At 36.6% G+C, this 8,068-nt stretch overlaps 1 long non-coding RNA gene across 1 annotated transcript; it reads right to left on the reverse strand.

Moving 5' to 3' along the window:
• Positions 1–14: 14 nt before the first annotated feature.
• On the reverse strand, positions 15–6,854 carry LOC129269818 (uncharacterized). Its single transcript, XR_008585449.2, has 3 exons — positions 6,675–6,854; positions 3,033–3,149; positions 15–2,500 (listed from the first exon to the last, which is right to left on the reverse strand). It is a non-coding gene; the product is annotated as an uncharacterized LOC129269818 (long non-coding RNA).
• Positions 6,855–8,068: the final 1,214 nt, after the last annotated feature.

Below are 8,068 nucleotides of genomic sequence, written 5' to 3' on the forward strand. Positions count from 1 at the left end.
AACAGTTATTTCAAGAACGTCAAATGTTTTTACTATAAGAAGTTTAAGTACAGCATAAATGGAACACAGCATTCACAAGTATAGACTTTATAATTAAAGCACATAAGTTATGAATATATATGACTTTGCTCCTTGTTGACATCTATACTCTGTCAATCTTGGTATCTAAAATAAACATGTATCAAGACAGAGTTTAATTGAAAAACACAACAAATGAATAACATTTCCAAGAATAAACATGTTCTCTCTGATGGCTTTTTACGTGGATTGAGTACTTGGCAAAACCACTGTTCTGCAAACAAACCTGATACTTGTAATACAATAACCTTGATTTTAAATCTGTTGTGTGTAATTGCTTTCACACAGCTACTTCAATGACATTAATAAAATATTTTTTTTACTAATAAGTTCAAGTACAAAAGAGTGGAACCCAGTATTGACAAGTACATGTATGGCATAAAAGCACCAGCATTATGAATACATGTGACTGCACGACTCTACAAGAGGTCAATGATTGCACTCCACATAGATATTATGTTAATCTTCCTATAAACAAATCTAAATGTAAGACAGAGTTTGGACAACAAACTGATGAACACCAAATTTCGAAGATTAAACTCAAAATGTGTGATAGCCTTCACATGGCCAAATGATTAAAGGTAAAGAGTACCAAACTTAGAGGAAATAAATATCCCCAAAAGGGGGGAAAATAGTACCCCCATAAAAATATAACCTAATATTTCTCTATTTTCTTTTCACCTAAAAGATATATCAAACGGCGTGTTTCTACATAGAATCGTTAAAAGGTATTACCCGCGTAAGTATCCAGAATCCCGGAAAACTTTCCTGTAGAATTTTGTAGAAACAGACGCGATGCGGTTTATTGATAAACTGCTTCAAGCAAAATATGGTTTCTCATAACCATCTCTGAGAGGTGGTTATTGCCATGTTAATCCGTTTAACTTTTCTGTAAAAACACACGGCAAAATAGCGTATCGTGTCTGGCGGAAGTGCTTAATCCCAAAAGTGCAATTTCGCAGTACATAAATTTGCACATTCTGGCCTTTTCGATCTCGCCAGCTGATCATGCAACACGTATACCTGCTACATTGAGTGAGATCTACCACAAATTATGAAAATTTTCCTAAGAAGATGCAATTTTGGACATATGTACAATGCAACGTGAGGTTATAGGTTGAATTTTCCGATTTCCGCCGTATTTGCAATGCGAAAAGCGAGTTAATCAGATTATTCGGTTTGTAGAAGCAGGTTGGTTTAAGGGCGATAAGGTTTTTCGAGTCCAGAAAAGATAAATCCTTTTTAATGATTTTCTGTAGAAACATGCCAAAAGTTTATCATAAATACATTAAAGATACATAAAGGAATAAATAATATCTATATCAAAAATAGAATATATAGAATAATAAAGAATATATCATGAAAATAGAAAAAAAACAAGAAAAATAGCGACATCTTTTTTTAATATTTTGCAAATCATATAGAAAATAATTCTTAGTAGCACATCTATTTTTTAACTATTTCCCATAGTTCAAATATACAAGATTCCCACTTATTTATTTTTTGTCTATTTTTTTGTTGTGTTGAATCAGATGAATAACTCAACTATGTGTGAGAAATAATATAATTTTTGTCTTACACAGTATATCAGTAGTCAATCGTAATTTTTTACAACCTAGCTTGGACAAAATTTGAATTCATATAATACAAAAAAATATATAAATTGGGATCTTGTATATTCATGAGGACTTGCAGAGAACAGTTTTACCAAAAAATAACAACTTTAATTCGTCATAATTTCGTTAATCCTCATTCAATTTTGATGAAATTTTCAGTGTTTTTTTTTGTCTGATGTACTCTTTGAATTTAAATCACATAACTTTCAGTCTAGAGTACCTAGCCCTTCAATCAAATGGGTTGGACGACCGGTTACATTTTACATATAACATAGTAGAATGAAGGGTCCATAGAAAGAAAGCATGAGGAAAGGGGAGATTTAGGTAGGAAGAGAATTAATCAGAAAAGCATAATGTTGACAATTTCGTTAAAATCTGATAACAAAGTCTTTGATTTGAAGGTTTAGCAACATTTTGGGAAAAATTACTGGAATGTGCACATGATCGTCAGGAATATGTGTTAGGCTTATGTTATAAAATGAAATCATAATAATTTCATATTTTCGTACACGTGTGTATGATATGTCCCACGTAGCATAAAATGATTTCAAGCAATGCATGTGTTTACATTAAATAAATCTTCACTTCACTTTTTAGTTCTTGGAGGTCAAAATGTGAATAAACATGACTTCTTGTTATAAAATACAAAAGAACAAGTGGGAGTATGACATCAGCTTGTTAACTGTGGGTGCGTCGTGGTCTAGTGGTTCTGACTCTCACCTTTCAACAGAGTGTCGTGGGTTTGAATCCTAGCAATGGTGTTTTCCTTCAGAAACTGCGTACCCGGCAAGATTAATTTCTTGCAGCTGTAATAAGGAATATGGGATGAAAACAATGCAAAGGACAGTATGTCAGCTACGGGTTCAAAACATCAATGCTTGTCGTGCGTGCAAGCTTTCTTGAGAAATTGATATATTTTTCTAAAATATCGAGAAATTTGCATAATACACTACCCTTCAATTGAATAGTACCAATTAACAAATATCAACAAAACATTTTGTACAATATAATAAAGAAATTCATGTTTAACCATAGATTAGCAGAAAATAACCCGTTATATTAATGGGAGGTTGCCCAAATGATGACAAATACCATACCACATGCATACCTGGGGCCAAAGTGTCCACCCCCCCCCCGCCAGCATATTGATTTTTTTCCAGGGGGGGGTGTTAGAAAGGACGTGTAATCCTATAAATGGGGATGACATTTGGTCTTTTTCAGCATTTTTACCATTCCTCACAAGTTGTTTTTTCAGCTATGCCACTGCAGGAGTACAATCTGTTTTATTTAATGAAGCTTTGCAATTTTTTCCACTGAAGTGAATTCTTACACAATTACCTTTCACAAACTCCAGTTGTTTTCTTGTAAACGGTTTTCTGTGTTCAACACCTGTATTTTCCTTCCCAGATAATCCTGGACCATCTACATTATCATCCAGTGTATCCGTCGTCCAATCTTAAATGAAATAAAATCAATTTGAGTGTTGGAAAATATGCATGTGCAGATAAAAACAAAAATATAATACTAATATAGTAAAACTTTCTTTAAGCTCCAAAATGCAATGATTCACTCATATACAGCATCATGATAATTTTTATTTCAACATATGCAGCAAATTCACTTGAAAATATGTTTGAAATTGATGTCACAGAAATAAAATTCCCCCACCAAAGATTTTCTGTGTGACGTGTGTGTGCATGCTGGAAATATATAGATCAATATAACACAGTTACTCTGCTGCGTAACGTGTTTTGATCAGCAATCATGTAGATATGCAAGAGAAAATTATCTAATAGAAAAAGAATGATCTGAAGTCATATTTCCAGAGCAGCAGTTTTCAAAAGGTAGGCCTAATCAATTAATTGATAACATTCAATATGATTTTCTTTTCTTGGTATTGACAATCACAGTAACGGATCCAGATGGGCACAATTGACCTGTGCCCCCCCCCCCCCTTGAGAGCAATAGTCAATGGCCCGAATTCAAAAAGGTGGTTTTGAAAACCCCGGTTGAGTCTATGTTTTATGGAGATTTCCTGTATAAATTAAGCTTATTTACAGCGTATATCAAAATATGTCCAATGTTGATGCGCGCTTTTGTCACAGTGCGCCAAATTGACGCCTGTTGCCGTGGTTATCCACGCTATTTTAATCACGAGTCCACTGTTTTGAATTAATGAGTCCACTCTTCAAACAGTGGACTCATGAATAAAATAGCATATCTAACCATGGTAACAGGCGTCAATTTGGCGCACTGCGACAAAAGCGCGCATCAGAATTGGACATTTTTTATACACGCGCCAGATACGTGCTAAATTAAGCGTAATTTATACAGGAAATCTGCATACACCATGGACTCAACCGTGGGTTTTCAAAACCACCTTTGTGAATTCGGGCCTATGTGTTTAATGTAAATATGGCGTCTTTACACAAGTGTGTCCCTCCTTTTGAAAGTTACAGCAAATATTTCTAACGGAAATATATACCGTGTTTACACTTAATCGGCTTTTTCATAACGTGTAAAACACGATTAACTTGCATCGGCTCGCGGTTCAGAATCAGCAATTTGCACCACCAAAGTAGTAGGTTCAGAACCGCGAGCCGATGCAGAATCGGCTTTTTTACTACGTGTAAACAGAAAGCCGATTCTGCATCTGCAATTGGTGCGCATTTCATTTACTTTACCATTGTGACATAATTGTAAGCGCACGGATCCAGCGTTGTCTTTATTATGGCGTATTTTGTTGGTCAATACACAGGTCAATACACAGTATGCCCACCATTTTTCCAAACATCACGATCGGGAACGGCGGTATTTTGGCTCCATTCCCGATATTATCGTAATGGTGGGAGCCATGCCGGGGTGGAATTCAGAGACCAGTGAGTTGGGGGGATTTTCCCCAGGCCAAGCCGGTCCGGGTTGAGAGCCAAAACAGCGAAGATCAGAAGCTGTTATGTCTCCGAAAAATACCAAATAAATACCAAGATAATGTGACCATTTACCACTATTCATGAACCAAGCTCATCTATTTTCTCGAATAATCTAACTTAATTCATCCTTTACATGAATTTCAGCCACTTTGAGCAGTGGAAACAGCATTATTTTAGCTTTGATCTCGACGTCTTAGTTAAAATTCTTAGTCAGATTTTGCCAAACGAACGCAGAGGGCAGCAACACTGTTGACTTCATGTTTGCGCGTTGTAATCGCTAACTTCAGCAAATATCCAAATAAATATACGGTGGAGTGAGACCCTAAATCTGATAACTCGAATGATGAAATCATGGTGGAAGCCGGAATAAAGATGTTCCTGATGCTCAGTGAATTGATTCGGACAAATATTTAGGTTAAATTAGTTCGCTAACATCGCAGGGTACGAAAGTGCATTAGGGATTAGCGGGGCCAGGTTTTTCTTAGGGCTGCAGCAGCGGTGTTGAGCGGTGGCTCCGAGTTCCGGGCCGATCCAGGACCCAGAATTTTTTTTGCTAAACCTTCCGGTCCGGGCTCAAGCCAGGTTATCTTTGCGGGCCCCAACATTAAACACTACGTTATCGTTCAAATTCTCAGTCAGACATCACTTTGCTTGGCTTTGCCATTATTTATAAGGACTGAAGTTAGCGACCAAAAGATTTGCCTGCGGCAGTTTGCATGATTTGGTTACGAACTTCAGTCCATATCAAAATTACGGCAAAGCAACGCATGAGGATTCAAACAATGACGTAGAGATCGAAGCCGATAAACAGCTGTTCCCGATATTCGGAAAAGCGGTGGGCATATGGACATTCAAATGCAATTCAGACTTGATATGACATTTGAGAACAACATTTGGTGGTGAATTTTGCTCGAAGTTGGTCGGTGCGAAATTAGCGCCCAATCCCACGGAAAAATCCCAAGGAAAAAATTCAGAAATTGTGATTTTAGTCAGCTGGCATGGCTGAGTTCAGATTAGTATAGGCCCTTTTTTGGGGGGGATACATTTACATATACTATGTAAACTACGAATTTTGTTTACAAACGTCAAAAACTATGCCAATTTTTATATTTGAACAAATTATATCGTATTCATATGTAATAAATATTCTAAAAAACCTTAGGCCTAACCAAGAAGAAAATATCACATAACTCACAAATACCAAATCCCGCCATGTTTTCAGAACACTTCTTGATTTATCATGGAATATTTCTCTGCCTCAATTGCTAAAATATGTTAATTCCAAACAGTTGTAGGTTTTCTCTGAATAATTGCAGTTTCTCTAGAAAGATTGAATAGGAATCGTTTGTCACTCTCTCCAGTCACAGTTCCGCAGACAAAGTGCACATTTTACCATTGAAATTGCATGCGCAATAAGTGGTGCGTAGCTTTTTAGGGCCTGCGTAGCCTTTAATGCTTTATTTTATGTTTTAAAATTTAGGACACCTTACCATGTTTCACCTTAATACTACCATGTCCATGTCATCTTAATTTACCAACATTATCTACCAACAACAACAAATTATAGGCCTCATTCCAGAGCAATATTTTTCGGCAAGGTTTCCATTTCAGTGAAACAATGTCAATGTTGTGCAGTAACCAATGGCCTAATTGACACTTTGACACTCAATGTCATGACAGTACTGCACTGTACAGCATTAATTTAACAAGTCATTCATTCATAAATTCATACCGCCGATATTCAGAGATGGTTTTGTAAAACATTGAAAATAGATATCAGGCCATACTAGCGAATTACTACTCAATGACAATAATGCTCGGCTCAGCTCACCTCAGCCTATACAAAGCATATTAACGCACCCCATAATCCATTTCGCCAGAGACAGGCGTGTCCCGGCCCGCGCCAACGGGGCAGTGGCGGTACGGTGGCAGTGAAACCCCGTGGCAGTACAACGACATCTAACAGTAACACTAACGGTAACATTCTAGAAAATCAGGCCGAGCCACTAACTACGAAAACAATATCAAAGAAAATTGTTATCTAACTTACTGTTTAGCGTATTCTGCGAATGAATTTGAAGTCGTTGTCCGAATCTGACCTGTGTTCCTTTAGTTTATGATGAATTATAGACGGACTTCTGAACAGCAAAACAGTGGTTGATCGGGTTCTTTTTTCAAATATTGCAATTGGCGGTTACATGCGTACGTGCGCGCGCGCGTGCGAGAACAATACTTACATACATAGAGCGAGCTAGCTAGCAGCGCAGCCAACACATCCCGATATTGGGGGGGGGGTAAATCAAGACCAAATCAGGGGGAGGGGGCTTCTTAGCCAAGATACATCCCGATATGGGGGAGGAGTGAATTGCATGTATAAGACCAAATCAGGGGTGTCTTTTTCTTGATTGGTTCTGGGTTGGCAATTAACCATGCAGTCAATTTTTGCCACTGCTTATCCTTTGAAAGGATCTATGAAAAAAGTAATTTTGCTCAATTTTTTTCTGTTCTATAATTCCATGTCTTTCTTTTTTTTCTTTCCATTGTCTTTTTTTTCTTTTTCCTTCTTTTTTTCTGTTCAGTCTTTCTTCTTTTCTTTGTCTTGGTCTTTTTCTTTTCTTTTTTTAAATTTATTTTTCTGTTTTTCGATATATATATTTTTTACTTATTTCTTTTTTTCCTTTTCTCTCTTTGTTTAATTTCGCTTTTGTTTTGATTGCAATTGAGAATTTCGTTCATTAGATTTTTTTCTGTAACATATTGTACTAGCCTGGCGGCAGGGAATTTTGATATACTGGGGGGGGGGGCAAGACAATAACAGACAAATCATTTCAATTAAGCAAGTAATGATCGGCCTAGAATAGCTCTCCTCTTTATAAACACCATCCATGAGTGAGAAAAAATAATTAAAACACAATTTGTAAAGAAAAAAAAAGAGGAACGGTTTATGATCAAAAGCAGTAGTAGCGATATATAAATTGGCCGGGAGGGGGCTTTGGTCGTTGCAGACCAAAATCAGGGTTTGCCGATGGGAATTTCAATAGGGGTTGGGGGAGGAAGACAACCAACAGTGAATTCATTTTAAGCAAAATAATGACCTATGGGACATTGCAAGAAACTTGCAATTGAACGCAAGTCAATTTCAAACTCCAAAATCAATTGAAAGTCTTACTTTTCATTGCAAACTTGCAACTGATTTATTGTTTCTTCCATCAATAAATCTAAAAATTGGTTTACTTTAGATGAAATTAGTCTATCACTTGTAAATTTGCAACCGAATTTTGGGATTGACTGCAAATATTTCCTTGCAACACCCCATAGCTCTCTTTATAAAAAGTGGCCATAATTAAATAAGAAAATTAATTTAAAAATAGAACAAAACTTTAAAGAAGGGGGGGGGGCGTTACATAAAAAAACTGTATACCGTACAGATAGGAGAGGTGGTGT

The sequence above is a fragment of the Lytechinus pictus genome, chromosome 8 (assembly GCF_037042905.1).
Source record: "Lytechinus pictus isolate F3 Inbred chromosome 8, Lp3.0, whole genome shotgun sequence".
In the NCBI taxonomy this organism is placed as follows: Eukaryota; Metazoa; Echinodermata; class Echinoidea; order Temnopleuroida; family Toxopneustidae; genus Lytechinus; species Lytechinus pictus.